This window comes from Hipposideros armiger, unplaced genomic scaffold, assembly GCF_001890085.2.
Source record: "Hipposideros armiger isolate ML-2016 unplaced genomic scaffold, ASM189008v1 scaffold_710, whole genome shotgun sequence".
Taxonomy (NCBI): domain Eukaryota; kingdom Metazoa; phylum Chordata; class Mammalia; order Chiroptera; family Hipposideridae; genus Hipposideros; species Hipposideros armiger.
The window spans coordinates 421,713-443,861 of NW_017732060.1; the positions used below are offsets into that span (position 1 = coordinate 421,713).

Genomic DNA, 22,149 nt, shown 5'->3' on the forward strand with positions numbered 1-22,149 from the left:
TGTACCCTTTGACCAACATTCCTCTGTTTCCCCCACCCCTAGCCCCTGGCAACCACCACTCTACTCTCTGTTTTTATGAGTTCAACATTTTCTCTCTCTCTCTTCTTTTAAGATTCCACATATAAGTGAAACCATACAGTATTTGTCTTCTCTGTCTGACTTATCCCACTTAGCATAATGCCTTCCATGTTCATACATGTTGTCACAAATGGCAGTATTTCCTTCTCTTTTATGGCTGAATAATATTCCATCATCTCTATCTGTCGCTCACATTTTCTTTATCCATTCATCTGTTGATGAACACTTAGGTGGTTTCCACATCTTGGCTACTGTGAATAATGCCGCAGTGTACATGGGGGTGCAGATATCTCTTCGAGATACTAATTTCATTTCCTTCAGATGAATACCCAGCAGTGGAATTATCATATGGCAGTTCTATTTTTAATTTTTAGAAAAGCCTCCATGCTGTTTTCCATAGCGGCTGCACCAACTTGCATTCCCAGTCACAGTGCACAAGGGTTCCCTTTCTCTACATCCTTGCCAACATTTATTATCTCTTGTCTTTTTGATAAATAGCCATTCTAACTGGTGGGAGGTGGTATCTTATTGTGGTTTTGATTTGTATTTCCCTGGTAATTAGTGACATTGAGCACCTTTTCATGCACCTGTTGGCCATTTGTATGTCTTCTTTGAAAAATTGTCTATTCAGATATTTTGCCCATTTTAAAATCAGATCATTATTACTATTAATTATTATTATTATTATTTTGTTATTAATTTGTATGAATTCCTTATATATTTGTATATTAACCCCTTATCAGGTAATGTGATTTGCATATATCTTCTCCTAGTCTGTAGATTGCCTGTTCATTTTGTGGATGGCTTCCTTCATTGAGCAGAATGAACTTTTAGTTTGAACTTTTTAGTTTGATGTCATCCCAGTTGTTTATTTTTGCTTTTGTTGCCTTTGCTTTTGGTGTCATATCCAAAAAAAAAATATTGCTAAGACCAATGTCAGGAAGTTTTTTTGCTATGTTTAGTTTGAGGAGTTTTACAATTTTAGGTCTTTAATTTATTCTGAGTTAATATTTTCTATTTCTGTGGAAAATGCCATTGGAATTTTGACAGGGATTGTTTTGAATCTGTAGGTCACTTATAGTAATATGGACATTTTAATCATATTAATTCTTCCAATCCAAAAACACGGGCTTTGTTTCCATTTATTTGTGCCTTTTTTTTTTTCATTAGTATCTTGCAGTTTGCAGTGTATAGGTGTTTACAGCCTCCTTGGTTAAATTTATTCCTAGGTATTTTATTGTTTTCGAGGCTGTTGTAAATCAGATTGCTTTTTTGGTTTCTCTTTCAGATGGTTCGTCGTTAGTGTATAGAAACACAACTGATTTTTGCATGTTGATTTTTGTATCCTGAAACTTGACTGAGTTTATTTATCAGTTCTAACAGTATTTTGGTGGCATCTTTAGGATTTTTCTATATATATAATCATGTCATCTGCAAGCAGAGATCATTTTCCTTCTTCCCTTTTAACTTGGATGCCTATTATTTCTTTTTCCTGCCTAATCACTCTGGCTAGGACTTCCAGCACTATATGGAATAGAAGTGCCGCAAGTGAGCATACTCCTGGCCATTTTAAAGTGTGTGCAAGGCAGGACTATGCAGCATCTTCTCAGTTTTTCTGCTCCCAGAACGCTTTCATCACTCTAAAGGAGACTGTACCCATTAGCAGTCACTTCTCCATTTTTCTCCTCCACGGCCCCTGAAAAACCGCTAAGCTGATTTCTGTTTTTATGTAGTATTTGTCTACATTTCATATAAATGGAATCATGTTATAAATGACCTTTTGTGTCTGGTTTTTTCACTTAGCACAGTCTATTCAAGGTTCATTCATGTTGTAGCCTGTGTCAGTGTTTCATTCCTTTTTATGACCAAATATGTTCCATTGTATGACTGTGCCACATTTTGTTTATTTCTTTATCTGTTGATGGGCAGGCATTTGGATTGTTTCCACCTGTTGGCTAGTGTGTTGTTAATGAGATTCCGTGGGCAAGTTTTTATTTGAGAACACTTATTTTCAATTCTTTTGGGTATGTTTCTAGGAATGGGATTTTCTGGGTCATATGGCAATTCTACTTATTTGAGAAACTGCCAAACTTATGGCAGGTTTTAATCTGTTGTCTACGGGTTCTGCCATCTCTGGTGGTCTTATCTCTAACCTCATTACCTCTCATAAATAAGTACTTGCCCTTCGCCGGCCCCCCCCCCTGCCTCGGGCTGCAGCTCAGGCTGACTCTCTGGGTGCTCCCCTGCAGAGAGCCTTGTAACCCTGCCACCTGTGGGTGCACGGGCAGCACTCAGCAAGTTGCTCTGGACGTCCACCATTCCCACTCCCCCCACCCCTCACCAAGTGGGGTAGGACTGTTGGGACAAACGCTCTGACTGAATGTTCAAAGCATTAGGTCAAGTATACTTAGGCAAGTAAAATAGACTGATAGGTTGACCAAATTTTGTTTCTGAATGGGGACTCAGATGAATGGGACGCAGTTCAGTAGGATGGACGTAATCCCCTCACAGTATCAAGTTGTGGATATTAGCTTCTAATTGTTGAATCTCAAAAATGACTTAACCTACTACCTGCCTCTTTTTAAAACCAAGTACAATGAGATCTAGAAAGGCTAAGAAACTTATTCAAGGCCACTACACTCATCAGTGAAAGTCTTTTTAATTTACTAATCAGTTCAGTCATACACAAATCATCTTGCTTTAAATGGCTTGGTGCATATAATGAAGGTTTGGCCCTTAGGCTTCCTTGGCTATTACAGTTACGCATTCTACCATCCCCCTCTTCACCCAGCTCATGCCTTCCCCCAACGCACACAGTCTCTGTCTGTCTGTCTGTCTCTTTACCCAATTAACTCTTACAAGGAAAGCTGCTTCGGGTTTGCTTTCTCCCCACGCATTTTCGGCAAGCTAGATACCATTGAAAGTCCATGTAACTCTTCACACAAACTTCAGACCCCTTCATCCAAACAGAGGCGAGAGTCAGATGCCCGTCTAGGACTCAGGCTGAAGCTCGCATACCCATGCAGCACGCGGATTTGTCTTTTGCTTTAGAGGACGTGTAGTATTAATTATATTAAACTTACAGCAGAACAATACTGGGAAAAGGCAGAAATTTTGAAACTTGAAATTCCAAGCTCTGGGTCCCACTCCCATCCCCCATCCCTGCTGTTTGTTATTTTCTAGTTTCACTTTAAGCCATAACCCTTCAGATGGAGAGAGGCAGAAAGAGGCTTGTCCATGGTGGAGATGCAGCCGACGGCCCCTTGTGCCTTAGGCAGGCAGTGTCAGCTGCAGAGGCACAGCTCCAACTGGACACCCAGGCTTCCTAATGGGCCGGGTTAGAGCGTGAGACCATGGCGGTGCTACCGCAAGTAAGTGGGGGTCACTAACAAAAGCCCTTCTGACTGAGCAGTCACAGCTTACCTAAGGAAGCACAACGTACAAAAAATACAAGTTCCAAGGGAATTCTTGGATGAAGTGCGACTTTCAATCATACGTACAGCAAGTGGAAAGAAAGTGCACCGTGGAGATAAGAGACAGGTGTGACACACATTACCTGATCCCCACCCAGTGCACTGGTAGTGAGCATGCGGATGACCCCAGAAGGGCTGCTGTGGGAGCTGGGAAAGGGGGGCACGTGCCCTGGAACAAATGGGTTAGAGGTGACACGTGGCAGGGAAAGCAGAACAGCTCACTTTCTAGTTTGCGCTTCTCCTTTGTGCTTATTTGAATGAACATTCACTTGGGACGTGGCACTGAGTGCAGCAGTGCAGCAGTGGCTCTGACGGCCCTGTTCTTAGTGACTGTGCATTCAGAACAGGGGGACAGCAGGCCAAGGAATCAGAGCCTGTCTACTGAATGGGAATGAAGACACCAAAGGGGATCAGAGGCTGGCTGAGGGGCAACTTCTCTCCAGCAGAAAGGCCTGTCGCATCCCTGAGGGCCGGAGCTCCTCACAGATGTAACCAGGAGCACTCTCAGGAGTTTCAGAGCAATCACAAACAATGAGTGAGGCGCTGGGAGCCTGGAGATGGTAAACGTCATCCTGCACTTTGAAAGGGGGCAGGAAAACGGATCCGAAAATTAGCTGGTGGAGAATGCCAAGTCAATTCTAGAGGAAACTATGTTTTTATTTTTAAAAGTCTGTTGTCTTGTTATTTGATGAAGCAGTAATCCCTGGGATCCTCTGGGCTCACCAAGAAGCATGTAATGCTGGACCAGGCCCATGTTTCCTTGAAATGTCGTTAAACTGGTCGGTCAGGAAAGTGCTGTAATAAGTGTTGGGACATGAGCAAAACATTTAATAAGCAACTTTGGCCACGGCAGAAAGTGATGGTTGTATGAAACAGCCGTTAGGAGATGTAGTCATTGGATGGATAGTGGATAGTAAGGGAGGGATGGCTGGATGGCTGGATGTCAGTCAAGGGAGCTGTTTCTAGAAGTAGGCGCTGGGCTTGGCCTCAGGCCCTGTTTGCATAACAATTTGGAGTTTGTTTGTTTCCTGGACAAAGTCATGGAGTAAAATTATCATCAAAGTTGTTTATGAGGAATTTTCAAATCCAGTTAATGACTGAATCAGGGTCCTCAAAGATCTTGAAAAATCAAAACACTGAAATACCTCCAGGGAGATTAAAAATTATGATAATAGCTTAGGGCCTAGGCACTGAGATTCCCCACCAAAACTAGCTAATGGGATGCCCAACTACAGAAACAGGAGGACACTAAGGTAGAATCATACTGTTTCTGTAAAATACCACTCAGCTCAGAATTCCACATTCTAAAGAGACACTGATCATCAGCATTGGATCAAGCAGAAAATGTTCCAAAAATGCCTTGTGAAGAGTGGTTGATAGAACCAGGGAAGATAGATTAGGGAGTTTCTGGTGAGCACAGAGGGCTGAGGACATGATAACTGACTTCAAATATTTGTGGGTGGCTCAGCTGCCTTGTGGAAGGTGGTGGATCTAACTTGTTCTCAGTGTCAGATCATAGATCCAGTGCACAGAAACCATGGGGAGGCAGTTTCAGACTTGATAAAAGGAAAACTGATTTGACAGTGAGAGCTGGCTAAAATGCTGAACTAGAATGCTGGGTATTTACATTGGATACCATTGGGTATGGGGTATTAGAGGTTATTTAGAGCTGGAGCTGGGACTAGATGGACTCTTAGTCCCTCCCTCACAAACTTGAGGGCAGTTCTTGTATACCACACATGTTTCTTAAAGCCAGGTATGTGCTGTGTACAGAGCAGGGATGGATGGGCATTTGTTCTTAACTAAGAATAAATTAATGAAATCATCTCAGTTTTATAACATTTCTAACAGTCTAATTAGCCCAAGCTTTTTCTTTCCTTATTTAAAAAGTTTTTATTATAAAACATATTTAGTAACTAGTAAAATGAATTAGACTGACACACCATTTGAAAAGTGAACCTCTGAGTTCCTCAGATAACAAATGCAGGATAAGAATTTGGGTGCTGAGGCCAGAGAGTTTCCTGGTATGCCAGAGCTACCTCCAATCCAGAAACTTCTTGGATTTTTGTTTTTTCAGCTATTTTATTTTGGTGTGACTCATCCTACTGTGGTTATTATGTATGAAAATTTCCCTTAGAATTTTCTTTAGAAATTCTGTGTACTTTTAGAAGATATGTATTATTTTCTGAGATGATTTCAGATAAAAGTGTTGGTGCTAACCCGACTGAGAGGTAAATAATCAAATACTTTTTGAATACTAGAAAAGGAAATTTTTCCTTACAAAATCCTTCAGTTCTCTCTGGGTTTGGATTGTGGCTATATGCTTGAAGTTTTTGCAGTTTGAAGGATATTTAAGCACCCTGGTTATTCAGTGTTTCCATAAGGTTTTTTTTTTTCTGACTGCAGTCCTTATCAGAGTAGTCCCAATCTTGTTCTTGTGTTTATTTCAAGCACATAAGAGATTAAATAATAAACTTTTAACTTTGCTGCTCTTCCTCATCTTCTCTGTTGTGTAACAACACACGGCTCTTGTTGGGTTCTCCTTTTCTCCTTTCTTTCTTCTTGGCTTTTTTTTTTTTTTAATTTCCTTCCTTAGCCTCATTATGTTAATAATTCATTTCAGTCTCTTCCCCGTGTTCTGAGCTAAGACATCTGTTGTAATGTTGGTCATTCCTTAATTGCTGACTGGTCCTTCATTTTTCTCTCTTTTGTGACTCATGAGATAAGAATGACCTCTCCTTTGAGATAATGTCATGCGTAACTCTCGGCTGAGCTCAGGACACTGTCGGCCACATGTGTGCCCTGAGAAGCAACCTGGTGGCGTTGCTGTTTCCACCCTCAGTGTGCTTTTAGCCTCAGACATTCCTGAAACATGTTTAAAAATTGAGATGAGTAAAAAGAACCAAATAAAAATGAACTATCTTTTATTTTGCTTATGCACTAAGCAATTACTTTAGGAAATGCACTTACATTGTTTCCTTGGCCTTCCTCTCAGGGACCTGTTAAGTGTCAGTAATGCCTCCCCTGAGGAACTTGGGGGCTTCTTGCCTGGTCTACATGAACACATGGATAGATATTTCTTTTGGGATAGTGCATTCCAAAATTGGGAATAAACCTAACTGATCCTAGCCACCGATCCTGGAGGTTTAGTCCTTATTTTAGACCTGTCCCCTAATATGAGCAAGATTACAAATGGCTCACATACTATTTATCTAAGTATTTAGAAGCTATAAGTTAAGCTAACCAACTGTTAAATCGGGTATTTTATACTTGACCTTGTCTAAATACCTTTAAAACACCTGGGAAGGCCAGGTTTAATAGGGAATTCTCAGCATTTTGTGCGGGACGGAATGTAGCAGCCCGGGACCGGCCAAGGGATGGTTGTCTCCCAGCCCACTCCTTTCTCCCACGCTGGCTCAGGAGAAACTGGAGATACTGGCCTGCATGTCCAGGCGCCATCCCAACCCCCACCCCCAACAGCAAGGCCTTGGCCTGGAGACATAGGTACTAGGGACAGTGGCATGGGTTCTTCAAGAGGCACCCAGGGAAAAGTTCTGTCCACTCACAGGACTCTGGCCCAGAGCTTGCTTGGCCAGGGAATTCCGGAACTCCAAGATACAGAGTGTGGTGCAGAAGTGGGATTGGGCTCCGGGTCTCTGACTCCTGAGGGCAGGGACGGGGTGCATGGCTAAAAGATGTGGGAACAATCCCCTCTGAAGCGCTGTTACAGAGTGTGATCTGCAGGCCAGCTGCCAGTGACAGACTGTCACTGTATGCAGTGAGATGAGAAGGCTGTGCCAAATGTAAATCAAAGCACTTCCTCCTTCAACAAGAAAATCTTGCTTCGAGAAAATATTATGTCAACTGAACTGAACAGTGTGCTTAGTTAGTTTACCATCAGCACAAACACTTTCTCATCAGGGACCAGTGTTTTGCCTGCTGCTCTCAGAAACACTGGGCCAGGCATGGCCGCTCTTAGCTGAGTCTATTGACAACTGCTCAGTAATCTGGGCTTCTGCTGGCCCCTCTGGCCCGTTCTGGAGTAAGGGTCAATGATATATCCTGTATTTTCATCTCACTGAGGGCCTCCATCTTCCCTTCTTTCCCTCGTATAACTGTACAAAGGTGGCACTTTTTCTTGCCCTCATCCAGCCTTGCCTGGGTCATTTGCTCACTGGCAGTGAGACCAGGTATCATCACAGTGGGCCTGAGGACCCACTGGCATCAGCCACTGCCCGTCCTTAGCCTCCCCGTAGAGCTGGAGGGGGGCTTGAAAACCTGTATTTCTGCCAAGCTCCAGGATAATTCCTGTGATTGCAGAAAGCTGAGGACCCCTGCAGCAGGGTACTCATCAGACTGAGGTCTGCAGAAACTTGTCCCCAGCTGTGTGGCTTAGAGCTCCCGCCCCTTACACATTTTCTTACATGCAGGGGAATCTGTATTCTAGTTTAGAATCTGATCCCTGTGTAATTTGTTATCTTTTGAGGGCTGACACATTCAAATGAGATACAAATGGTAAAACAACTACTCTTGAACAACAGAGGGGGTGCTTAGTAGTGCCAAACCCCCTTAGTCGAAAATCCGTGTATAACTTTTAACTTCCTCAAAATTTAACTACCCTTGGTATCCGTGGGGGACTGGCTCCAGGACCCCCTCCTCAGATACCAAAATCAAGGGTGCTCAAGTTCCCGATGTAAAACAGTAGAACAATGTGTACAGTCAGCCCTCTGTGTCCGCTGATTCCCTGGCCGCAGATAGAAAATACTCAATAGTACAGGTGTTTAGTGAAAAGAATCTGCCTGTGAGTGGACCCGCACATTTCAAACCTGTGTTGTTTAAAGGTCAAGGGTAGATTCTTAGTGGTATGGTGTGGTTTGGTTCTGTCATCATTTCGACATGGAGGCCATGCTGAACCCGGAGCTTTGAAAAGGAAGTGATCTGAGTTATCTACCTGTCTCCCCAAAACTGCACACTCCCTCACCCTTCCCCTCTTTCTTCCTCTGTTCTTCCCGCCACCTGGAGCTTCAGCTGACTTTGGACTTCAGGCTAGAGAGGAGCAAAAGAAGAGAAATTGAACAGGCGCTGCCCTTTGCCCCCTCCCTCCGCAGGGGTTGATTGGGTTGTAGCTGAGCCGCTGTGGAAGATGTGAGTGACAGAAGGAGGCCAAGGTGGTGAGCAGTGCACGTTCTCCCACGCAGTGCAGCATTGCCCTCACTGCTAGGCCCAGCCCGCAGCTCTGGAGGGACTTGCAGCTCCTGGGATGACTTCCTGGCCCTGTGTGTGTCACAGAAATACGCAGGGCAGGGCAGGTGTACGACAGTGCCCCCTACAGGCCAGTTAATACAGTGACTAGTCACAGAGGACGGTGAGGGCTGAGGTCTCCAGCACTTCATTTTGTTTTCAAAGCTCCTTAGCTTTATTTACTCTTCATTCCATCACACTCAGGGTTTTCTCAGACCTGTAATTTGGTCCTTGGGATTAACTGCTTTGTCTGTACTCATAAAATGTTATAGAGCTGCTGGACCCCGATAGATGCACATAAACGCAAAGAGTAAGTTGGCTTCAACATGCTGGAAGTTTGTTTCCAAATTTTTTAATTGCAATGTAGTGTAAAATTTAAGAGTGGTTTGGAGAGGGTAATTAAACGTATGCAATTGATGTAGGGTATAATGGCTCTTCTTATTAATTTTCATAGCCCAAATACTGTCTTCCTGCCATATCCTTTCCAGCTCCGTGGGCCTCTTTGCTATATCACTCAGACACCGAGACCCAGCCTACCACAGGACCTTTGCACTTGCAATTCCCACTGCTCTGATCAATCTTCTCATAGAATCCATGGACCTTCCTCCAGCTCTCTGCCCAAATTTTCACCCTATCTGAGGTTCTCGCCGTATCTAAGAGGCTTCCCCTGACCTGCCTGTAGAAAATGATACATATGTCCCCCCATCACTCCCTTTATCTGTTTTTTAATTTTTTACATATCTCATAGTCTAAACCATTACTTTTTTTTTTTTCATTGTGTTCTTTGCCTTCCATCAGAAGGCTATAAGCACCATGAAATCGAAAACTTGTTTGTTCATTGCTGTACTCCCAGAGCCAAGACTGACCTGGCATAGAGTAGGTATTCTGTACATATTGTTGAATGAATGAATTAGTAGACATTGACTTTCCTTAACACAGTGGCTAGAAAAGTGTGTCTGTGTGTTTGAATTTAGGATAAAAGAATTCTTTTTAACCAGTGAAGCACTTTGCTATCTATCTATTCATCCCTCTCTCCATCTATTCATTCTTGAAGTAGACTTCAAAGTTCTAAAATATGGTGACGATTATATTGATATACAGAAGAAAGCTCTTAAAGGGAAGACTGCATTCGCCCAAGTACATATTAAATGGGGGAAAGTAGTGAGGATTACTAAAGCAACACAGAAATAGTAAAGTTTAGATAACTATTTTTAAAAAAAGAATCCACAATGCCTTCACAATAAAAAAACCAAAGGCAACTTTTATTAAAATATTTGCAGATTTTTCTCTCTTTCTAATGTACTTTTTAAAATGGAGAATATACTGAATCTATTGATGTGTAATTTTATATTTTCTATTCTGTTTTCATCATATGGATGCACAATAATCACCTCATAATTATTGTTTGATACTTAGGATTTATCCCAACCTTTTTTCACTATCAGAAATAATAAACATCTTTGTGTAAAATTCTTTGTCCCTAATTTGGATTGTTCCCTTTGAATACAATCTTTAAAACAGAGGTACTGAGTTAAAAAGATTAACTTTGGGAGGATTTTCACTAAATTTAAAAGAATGCACTGCTGGGATTTTACCTAGATATTTGTTAAAATCTTGAAAGGAATCTGTAACCTCTAAAAATTCAGTTTTCCCATGTAGTTAATGGGGTAGACTTTTTATTTCTGAGCTTTCTAATTTGATATCTCTCTTCTTATGACCACTTCACATTCCTTTACTTGCTCATTCCTAGGTATGGAATTTTTTTTGCTATAATATTTTCCTAATTGGTTATTGTTGTTAATAGAAAAGATACTGTGTGTGTATGTGTGTGTAGTCAGCGTTTTAAGTATTCTTGGTGTTCCAAATGGTTCTGCATTTTATCTTAGGTTTTCTTATAATACACTCCTATCATCTGCAAGTAATAATAATTTTATCTTCTTTCTAATAGATACATATTTTGTTTCTGTCTCACTGCATTGGATAGATTTCTTGGAATAGTGTTAGATAATTCTTTTGGTAGCTATACCCCTTTTTTGTATATGGTTTAATAGGAATACCTCTGGTGTTCGACCTTAATATAATCTGTTGACTGTTCACTTAAGATGGATAATATTTTCACATGTGAATGAAGTTCCCTTCTTTCTATTCTAAATTTCTAAGAATGTCATCTCGAATGATTGTTCGTTGTGTTTTTAGCTTTTTATCACCTAGAGATATTACCAGGTGTTGTGATATGTTTTGGGGGGCTGCTGTTGCAAGCCAGCCACTATTCTAGGTTCTGGACCTACATCTGTGAATGAAACAGTCAAAAATTCTTGTCCCCGTGGAGCTTGTGTTCCAGTAATAACATAGCCTCTACTACTAATAATAGCCCCGCTGACACTTATTTTTTTGCCAGGTACTGTTCTAACATCATATGTTAAGTCATTTAATCCATTCAGTAACCTAATGAGATAGACATTATTATCCTTATTTTATAGATAAAGGACCCATGTCAGAGTTTCAGTAGCTTGTCCTTTGACAAGTGCTAGCACCAAGCTGGCTTCTTACTAACTGCTAACAAGGAAGCTGTGAGTTGTTGTGTCTTCTGGACATGCGATTTTGTTGTTTGTCAGTTCATTTAAGCTTGTATTAGTATTTTATAATCGTATCTAGTCAATAGAGATTTTAGTGTGTGCAGTTTCTACTTTTAATATTTTATTGCAGTTATTTTCATGGTGTTTATATGCATGCATTTTTCACATGTTCTGTTGACAAGTAAAAATAGTCTTGAGGCAATATTCATTCATTCAGCTTTTCTAATGATGCTATTTCAAATCTTTTTATTTTTGCTTATTTCTTTTTTGTTTGTTTGTTCTGTTAGTATCAGAAAGGGCTTACTAGAAAATTCCCACCCTGAACTAGTGTAGCATCTACGTACTTAATTCTTTGCTTATTCTATCATAAACTGGTACTGGTGGGTTTAGTCTCATGTGGTTATGTTTCTAGCTATAATCCTTACCTTTTTAACTGTTTTTGCTTTATATATTTGAAACTCTGTTTTTTGATACAGAAAAGAGTTGCTTCCTTTAACGACTATATTTATATCAAGAGACAACAACCCCCTTTATACTAGCTAAGTCTTTTTGTCCTGAAGTCTCATTTGTTTAATATCCAGATTACTACCACTAATATATCCATCCATTTATTTTTTTTGATCATTCTCTATCATTTTGTTTTGAATGACTCCCTTATAAGGTTTAAAGTTATATTTATCACCGTCTGAAAGATTTTGCCTATAGTGGGTAGGTTTGAGACATTTATTTTGAATGTGAATTTTTATATGCGTTTTAAATTATTCCCTTTATTTATAGGTGTGTGTATTACCACATTTTCCTTCTACCAAGTTCAATTTGAAAGTAAATATAGTGTTTTAAATATTAATGTGTTTGCCTATACATTTGTTAAGTACATAATTAAATGCATAATTTCTAATTACCAAAAAATAGATAACAAAAAAAAAACCTCTGTACATTCACATTAGTTTGCAGGACAAGTTATTTATCATTTAAAAAATTCTTTCCCTCCTCTTTCTTTTCTTCCCAGCTTTATCAATTTAATTAGAACTTACATACTTAATTATTATTACACAGCTACTAATTTTACCACGCAGATCACCTTGCTTATTGTTTTATATGTTTACTTTTATAAGTCTTTTCAACGATGTTTTATACTTTGCTCTCTGTGTTCAGTTGATTTCAATGCTTTGTCCTCTCATGCAGTGGCTTTTCTTGAAATTTTTTCTTCATATTTTTCTCAACAGGAAAAACTTTTAAAAAACTGCCTCCCTATGTTAGTAACAATTTAAACGAGTGAAGTATTTGGGGGAGATTTTATTTCTCTTATACCCGTATAATTCAACATTTTCCAAAATACGTTCCGCAGAATACTAGTTTTATGGGATATTGCTAGGTGCCCAGGGAAAAGCTAGATTAAACAAAGTCAGTCATTTCTTGCTGCAAGACTTATCCAAGCCTTAATATGCTAGTATGTGTTGTGGCCCTTCAACAGGAGAAAGTGTGAGCAGACTTCACTTCCTATTTCTGATTAGTATGCAGCAAAACTGTGTTAACCCGTGTTTTCTTTTTTGATAACCTGTGTTTTCTTCACTGGAAGGATACTTCTATATTTTGCTTTTTTTTTTTTCCCCCTTGAAATGTTTTAATGATGCCAAGTATACCTAGGCCTTTTTCATTTAAGTTCAGGCTTGGTTTATGCGAAGAACATTTAGTTTGCTATGATTCGATTTATCTTCACTTTCTGTACTCCACTTTTTTCTTTTGGAACATGTGCGTGCATGCTGCGCACCTTGATTTGACTTTGGATTGGTGTCTCTGGTTTCTGCAGGGCTCCCTGCTGCCTCCCCAGTGATTCCGCTCACCTTCCTCCCCCTCAGCCTACTTGTCTCTTTACTTGAGTGCTTTTTTATGCAGGCTTCATGGCTTCTTTTATCCTGTTTGGGAACAGCAAGTAGATATTTCTAGTTTTTTTCCTGATTGTTTTCATTTCATCATTTTCTGACTGTTTTTACTCTGACTCTTTAGCAGCCTTTCCCCTTTTCCTCAGCAAGAGAAAAATGCTCGTGGACCTCCTCCTGTGATGGTGAATGTTTTTGGCAACTATCTGTATGTAAGGTGTGCTATGAACCCCTATTGTGGCGCAGATTTCCCATCTGAACCCACACAGTTTTTTAGTTATTTTTTCCATTAGTTTGTTCTTTCGGGTTTATATTACTTTTAGAGTTTTCAATTAGAATACTTTTATGTAGTTAAACAGCCAAAAGTTGTAAAAGGTACATATTGAAAAGCCTTCCCCTTTTCTTTGTCTCCCAATTCTCAGCTCCCTCTACAAGTAACACCTGTTCTTGATTTTTGTATTTCCCTGTAATTCCATTATGGGTAGGTAAGCAAACACAAATATAAATTCTTATTCTCCTCCATGCTCTCTCTAACAGTATAAACAGAGGAGTGGGCCTGGCTCAGACCAAACCAGTTTCCATGCTTGGCAGGCATTTGCCTCTGTGGGGCTCAAGTGGAATGTTCCTTCTCCCTGTTGAGGTGAGAGACAGGCCTTCCTAGGGGTACAGCGTGTCATGGGTCCAGCGCCGGTCAGCAGCTAGGCACAGCCAGGAGGTACTCAGTGTGTTGCCGACCCCCCTCCTTCCCGTTCTGTACTGCTGTGTGACTCAGTGTGTCCTGGGATGGAATAGACAGTGATCACTCATTTAGAGACTTCTATGGCATTTTAGCATCGTCACCAATTGTCACCAAGTGTGATCAGTGGCTCTTCTCATTGACAAGATGTAGGCCAATTTGGGTGTTTTCAGACTCGGGGGCCAGTATGCTAATGTAGTAGGACCTGGGACCCCTCATTTGTAAGCAACGGATTGAGGGAGTTGGGCTGGTCCTTCACCATAGAGAGTCTGAGAACCGCTGCCTTAGAGTACTTGGAGGTGCAAGGCCTTAAGAGTGTAAAGACAGGAGTTAATGAGGTCAGGAAGAACCACTCTGGATGACTTGCAAGTAGCTGTGGCTTATGGGATGGGATGTTTACCTAATTTTGTGATCAGTGCAGCCCCAGTAACCCAGAGCCAATGGAATGCAGTAAAATGAATTGAAACCGTTTTTTGCCTTTTTGGACAGTAGTGAGTTCTGGGTCAGAAGATGTATCGTAAGGGCCATATTACTTAATTCAGGGTGCTGCTGCTTCAGTTAGTAGCACGTCAGGCTATGGTATGAGTTAGCAGCGCTGTGGTTGTTCTGTAGACAGTGATGAAAACAGGCATTTTCGTGTCTCACAAGTTAATTCAGATGGTTCCATTTTTTTCTTAATAGCTTTGCCATCTGAAGTTGGAATTTTATTGATAGTAACTTCTTATCATGAAATTATGTGTAATGGAACATGAAGAAGATGGTACCCTACCCTCTTTCAGCAAGAAATTCCACTTGTCTGAAGGATCTGATTTACATACCAAGTCAGATTCCAACTTCTTAAGAAACTGAATACTAAATGTGGAAAACTTTGGATACACTTGAATAAGATTTAAATCTCTGTGCCCATCACACTCCACACAGGCTGAAAAGCCATATGGGAGGAAATACTGGAAAATAAATGGACACAGAGGTGGGTTGGGGTGCAAAAGAATACATGAAGGCAGAAGAGAAAGAAACAAAGTAATTCAAGTTTCAGTTCAGATTCACCTTAAAGATTTACTTAACAAAAAAGTGATTTGACTGTTGATGTTCCAAGTTGATGGATAATTTGGTGAATAATGGAGAGGTGAAAATATCCATAGCTTGAGCATTAAGTTGGCTCTGTCAGTGTCATTTGTACGGAGGCAATATTGTAAAACACCATTCACAGCCTCTGCCAATAAAATTAAGTACTCTATTGAAATGCTATAATTCATTATTTTATAGTCTTGCTAAAAGTAATGCATTTTGTACTTCATAGTCTGATGAGAGGTGTTAAAAGTTAGAAGTGGAATTTATTGTTGAGGCATTCATTAAAGGAGGCAAAAATTACATCACTGGTGGCTGTGGAACAAGCCCCTTACGGCTTCTTTACCCGTCTGCTGAATTAACCCACGGACTGCACAGTGAGAAGGTGTGGGTTGCAGCAGATCGTGGGCATCCTCTGAATGTTTTTTATAGGCTTTTTGGACACTTCAGATAAGAAGCTGTAAAAGAGCTTTTTCAAAAAAAAAATATGTGTAAAGAAAATACCGTGTTCTCTGTCATACGCTTGGAACTGGAGCCTGTGGTCTGAACACCTTAGGAGAAGGCCTGTATATTGATTACTTCAGCCATCTCAGTTTACTTATAAATGAAGTCAGCTCTTGGCCCCTTTAAGTCCCCAATGACCACTTCCATCATTTACCTCCTTCTTCAAAGCATTACCTTTGGATGACCTAGTTGAGCCAGCTTAATGATAACATCTGACAGAAAAAGAATTTTTTTTTATCGGGCCGGGAATCGAACTGCTAGTTGCTCAGAGCTTGCACTCTTGAGGGAGTTCATAACCAACTGAGCCACTCAGCCGGCCCAGAAAAAGAATTCTTGATTCTTGCCTGTTGCCCAAAAAAAAGAGTCTGTGCAGCAAGCATGTAGGGGATGTCCTTAGCCCAGAGCATCATCTTTCCTCTGAAGTATGGCGAAAAAAACATCAGACAGAGTTAGACTGAGGAAACCTTTCTTAGCCCATCTACGTAGATGAATAGCCAACTGCAGCCCCAGTGAGATAGGAGGAAACTAAGATGGCGGGATCTCATTATGGATTCATGTTGGTCACCCGGCACCACTTCCTGAGCACCAGCTGTGTGGGCATCACAGGGCAGGACTGTTGTGGGCACCAAGGGTTATGAGATACAATCTCTCTACTTGGAGTAGTCGGAAGGGGGAAACTGTGCATGAGCAAAACAAACCCATCTAGAGGACAGAGCTGAAGATACCATTCAAGGAATTTCAGTGTTGGGAGAGTCGGGCACACTTCACGTCTAGCCAAGCCCACACCAGCTGCTTCCTTCTCTCTTTCTCATTCTTTCTCTTTCTCTCTTCCTCGCCTTCTCTCCTCTCCTCTCCTCTCCTCTCCTTCTCTACTTCTTTTTTTCCTTCCTTCCCTCCCCCCCACTTCTCTCTCTAAGTTTCTGCTACATCCTGCACTTTTTTTCTCTTTTGCTCATCTAATCATACAAATGCTGAGAGCAGCAGGCTCTGATACTCTGATCTGGAGTGATGGTTGGCTTTGCCAGGAATTGTCAGTAGCATTTACTTTACTACAATGCGCACATCCACAACTCCTTGGTGACAGGCAAGCCTAGTGTAGAAATGTCCGCCTGCAGGGTCGGCAGTCCAGCCACCACACAGCAGCTTTTAAGAATGTTGAAAAATTCTTTCCATAAATAATGTTAAAGGGGGGAAAAAGCTGAACTTCTCAAAAATGTTGTTGTTGTTTTTTTTAATCAACTTTCCAACCACTAAGGCAGGATGCAATTATTTCCTGGGAGATGGCACTTTAGGCTTAGATTACATTGTGTATGGAAACATCCTAGGGTGTGTGTGGTGGGGAGGGGGTGCAAAACTAAACCTGTTGTTGTTTTTTTTCAATCTTTTATATAGCTGGTAAAAGGGAAATAATTAACGCCCACACCACTCACTGCTGAGATTAAGGGAGTGTCCCTCCTCGAAGTTTCCAATGTGGAGAAATAAAAACCCTTGTTCTCTGCCCATCGTTTCATGGCCCCATGGCCCTGCACAGGAAATCTAGGAAGACTTGTAAAGCACTGCATGCATGGAGCTCAGAGGTTCACTTTACCACACTTACACGTACAGATGCATCGACTCCAATTGGAACAAGATGTGATCTTACAGAGAAAGAATCCTTATGATAGTCCGTTACCTCCCCCTGGAAATTCCCTCAAGCATGTATAAAACCCAGATGACCGAAAGTAGAATATTGAAGAACGCCTTTAAGGCTGAAACGCAAACTGCATGGACTTTCCTTGTATTATATTATATATACATATTACAGTTACGCCAGCGATTAAAAGTATTGTCATGCTACATTATGAATTTATTTTATGTTTAGGATTAGATAATTCTCCCCCACACCCTCTTGCCTTCCTTTTGTGTCCCAAAGGCAAATCCTTTCTCTTGGGTCAGGAATGTAATAAGGGAGGTTTTCCTCTCTCTGGGATATTGTGTCTGTCTCACTGTGTATAAATTGACGCAGAAAGCTTTTTGGAGCAAAATACAGTATTTTCTTTGTGTGTAAGCCAGTGCTTGACTAACCTACGGGGAATTGTGTGTGTTGAGCATTTTAAAGATATAGATTGGATATATTTGAACTGCTGATGCTCAGTGAAGACCACCGGGAAGGTAGATTGTCTGTGGCTCTCATGTGGTCTTGGGGGGAAAATCATTGTTCTAAACAATGATTTTTAAATGATAAATTAATCTAGGAAAATTACCCAGCTCATTTTAATAATAATGGTTCAAGGCAGAAATAAAGAGGAATTACAGTCTGTGAAAGTGTATTTACATGTAATTTAAAGAAATTTAGCTACCAAAAACAAATTCCTTAAAAATAGCACTTTTCTCTCCATCATGTATATAAAATGTTAGTTAACACATACCTCCTGGGAGTTGAACCACATAGACCATGGTATCCAAAAATAGCAAATTTACTATTTGAAGTAAAAGGGAATTTCTCTCTGATTTGATATCCCTTTCCAGACCACTAGTTGCCAAAGGTCAAGGCCATTTTCAACAAAGGAAAACTTACTTAACTCTTGAAATGTTGGTTATTGGTTTTGATAGTAGGATCTTAGAATGCTTGCAACGTATAAGCAGCAAGCTCTACGTGTGCGTGCGTGCGCGTGTCTGCAGGAAGGCGTGTGCTTTCCTAGTTCCCTTCCTTCTTTAGGGGTGCAGGTCACCCTCTCCTGTCTATGCACTTTCTGGAGCATTTCATTAAAACAAACTCTGGGAAATTCCCCCTTCTGGTGAGCCCTTCGGCTCTTCTGACAAGTGACCCAGCTCTTCGTAATCTTGAATTTACCACTTTTTTCTGAGTTCCAGCTCTGTGTAGGTAGAGTTTAGCCCTGGATTCTGTTCTTAGCTATGCCCCAAAGTCATGATGTATTATTGTAAATTTCTGAACCTCTCTGAGCATCAGGAAAACCTGTGGGACTTAAAGGATGATGTGGAATTAGCCAAGATGAGCAGGCCAGGCCCAAGAGCTGACATGGGCAAAGGTGCAGGGCATACAGCCTGCATGCCAGGTCCCTGGAACAGATGAGAGAGAACAACAAAGCGAGAATGATTACTGATGCGGCTACCGCCCTGCCATGGCCTGTACAGTGAGAAAGACCGGGTGACGACAGCCTGGAAACGCGGTGCCTGCCTTAACGCTTTCTTAGATATTGTGTTGAAACTTGTACTGTGGTTGAGTTACCAGAAAAAGAAAATGCACAAAAGCCATTTTGCAGATCATTTCGATAACGTAACAAGCAAATAATACAGGTTTTTTTTTTAAATTTCTATTAGTTTCAGGTGTACAAAACAATGTAATAGTTAGACATTTACATGCCTCACAAAGTGATAACCCTCCTCCCCAATCTACTGCCCCTCTGACCTCATATATAGATGTTACAATTCCATTGACTCTATTCCCAAGTAGTACAGTTTTACTCTAAATATCCAGGTAACTAAATTTGGACTACACATTCAGTTTCAATTAGCTTCAGTCTCTGTTTTTTTTTCCCCCTTTTTTTTTTGGCAAGTGCGTTCACTGTTTTTTTTCTATAGAATGTTAAAATTCATAAACTTTCAGCCAGTTTCTGTGCCACTCTAATCACATGGTATTAATATTACATTCGTAGGCAGTGTGGAGACAATTATGAGAGACACCTATTGTTGGCATAATTTGAAAGGTGAAATGAAACTTTTTAAAAGTTGCATGATTCAATATATAGTGGCCACATTTTCCTATAAAATATGTTTTATAGGCTCAAGCCCCCAAATTAAAAACATATTTTTAGGAATAAATTATTCAATAACACTTCTTAAGAAATGAAATTCTTACTTTGGTTGAGAGGTGCGAGGCAAAGGAAAAAAAAACAACAGCAAAAATGGCTCAAATTCAATAAAAATCACCCTCCCCCAAGTAGTGACTTCACTGAATGTGAAAAGTGGTGCTTAGTGCAAGGTGGGCTGACTTCCCAGTTCCCTGCTGGAAGGCTGACAGATCATTTTGGGCACACATACACCCTTATTTATTTTTATTTTTTTTAATTGCCAAGTTTAAACCAGTGTCCCTTTGTAAAGTGCCTTTTTTATTTATTTCTCCAGTTGAAACTCTATAGGAACAGCTTACTTCCTTGTTTCTGTCTATTCAAACACTTTAGTCATGGTAGGGGGCAAAATCACCATTACATTAATGAGATTTCCACAAGCAGATTAAAGAGGAAATATGGCCTACAGTCTTGTTACTTAACAGCCTTGCATCGGAACGAAATCTGTATAAACTATTGACAAAAACAGTAGCCATGGGGCAAAATTCCAGTGAGATAGAGTGTAGCTTAATCACAAGGATAACTTGGCCTTTTTTTCCTCCTTTATCTGAAGCTGTATTGAATTATTTCAGGGAGAAATCTAGAGTAACACATAAGATTATTTGCTTTCTATAGGCAATGGAACGTGAAAGTTAGGCTCCCCACTTAAATGCCAGAGCCCTTATCCCAAATTCATGTCAACTCAACATTGTCGTGGTGGCAAAATAAATTTTAGAATTCCTTTTCATTAGTCACAAATAGGAACCAACTTACTGTGACCTTTGCCATTTCTAGCTTAGACCCTCTCTCTCCAATTCAAATATAAGAGGGCAGCTCTCCTGGCTTGACCCCAAAGGCCTGTGTGATCTTGAGGTTTATCCAGTTGTGGGGAGTGGAGAAACCCCAGGAAATTGCTGGTTTCCTGTGGTTTCCAGTTCTCAAAGCACAAACCTAAGGCAGACGTCAGATTGGGAGTGTATGGAGGCAGGACCGCATCAGCACTGAGTGGTGTTTCCAGTAACACATTCCTCCAACGTATTTATTGAGCATCTACTATACTGGACATTGTTTCAGCCACTTGATGTATCATTGAACCAAATCGGTAAAGTTCCCTGTCTGTTTGAGATTCATGTCCTTGTGAGGGGGGCAGACCACAAGTCATAATCAGTCTGTATGTAAATCATTGCATGTTAGAGGTGATAGGAGCCATGGGGGAAATGGAGCAGCAGGGTAAGGGGATGGAGCGTTCAGGAAAGAGGATGTTGTCCTGTAAGTGAGGTGATCGGTCTTGTTAAGGTGGCCACATTTGAAGGACTTGAAGGAGGTAAAATAAGCTTGGCTGAGTGACCCCATCCTGGATGTCACCCAGGTGTCCTCAGCTACATGCCCAATTGTCCAGCCTCTGGAACGGCACTTTCCTTTAAGACGCTGGCTCTGAGCTTCGTCCTGTGCTCTGTGGAATTCAGGTGCTACCCCACCCCCGGGTCTCCGGTCCTTGTGTCCCCTCACATTCCATCCCATCAGACTGGGTGCTCAGCCCCTTTCCTCCACTCTGCCACCCAGACCAAGAGATGCAGGCAGCAGTCTCCTCCAGCTCTGCAGCTCTCCTCAAGGAAAGGCTGTTAACAGAACTGAATTTTACAGACAACTTGAGGGAAACAAAGAGGGTTTAAACAGCCAACACCTTAAAAATGGATGACTATTGATTTTTTGTCAACTGTTCATTAGCCCCTTCCAGCATGGGAATTATAAATGGGCCAGTTTCCCTTCTTAAGCTCACATTCTTCACCATGTTACGAGACATTTTCTTTTTTTCCTATCTGATCCCCCAAAGCTTACTGGAGCTGGGAAGCTATCACTGGCAGAGAACTTTCCTGACTTAATCCCTTCTGTTGACATTCTGCCCAGGTGTCCTCCAAGCACACCCAACAAAACCGATGTGCCCCAGTCCTGCCTTTCTTCCCTTCCTTACTTCCTTTCTCTGAAACGTTTGTCTCCCACCATTCCCAACTGCTGCCTTCCTTTGTCCTCTGTAACATCTCCATAGGTCAGGGGTTTTCAATTGGGGCTTTATGAAATCCTTAAAATTCTGTTACTTAGCTTACCAAAGATAACATGGGGTGAGAAAGGCTGCGTGCCTTTTTGCAGCGACATCCTTTCTTAGATTCTTCAGTCTTGTCTCCACGGATCTCTGTGTGGAGATGTCCTGGAGGCACTTCCAGTGTCACATCCCAAACCGAAACATAAACTCTCCCAAACTTTTTGACCTCCAGTGCCATTCTTGTTTTAGAAACTTTCAAGCTAAAAACTTCATGATCACTTATTACTGCTCTCTTTAATTTACCATCCAGAAATTATTCCAAAGCGTCTCTCAAATGTCGCCCCTTCTCTCCATCCTCATGGCACTGCCTTAGGTCAAGGCCACAGCTCTCCTCGAACGATCACAGTCGCCCCCTAAATGGGCTCGCTGCCCAGTGCCTCTGATTCCACTCAAAGTACCTTTTACCTTCCCAAACCTGGTCCATGTCCTGCTTAACCCCTTTCTTGGTGGCCTGGGGTATGGGTGCCTTAGAGCATTCAGCGCCCAGCAGGGTTTTGTTTAGCCCATCTCTGGAGCACTCATCTTCCTGCACAACTCCATCACCTCCGCAGCAGGTGTGTGGACACACACACCGCACCCGCACCCGCACCTTGCAGTGGGTGTTCCTTACCGACGTATCATGCTCTTTCTTGGCCCTGAGCTCAGTCGCTCCAGTCCCTGCCTCT

General features: G+C 41.3%; 1 protein-coding gene across 1 annotated transcript in view; it reads left to right on the plus strand.

The window, feature by feature from the left end:
* The window catches only part of GLI3 (GLI family zinc finger 3), a 287,264-nt gene that overhangs the window by 233,929 nt on the left and 31,186 nt on the right, over positions 1–22,149 (plus strand). The window lies entirely within an intron of this gene.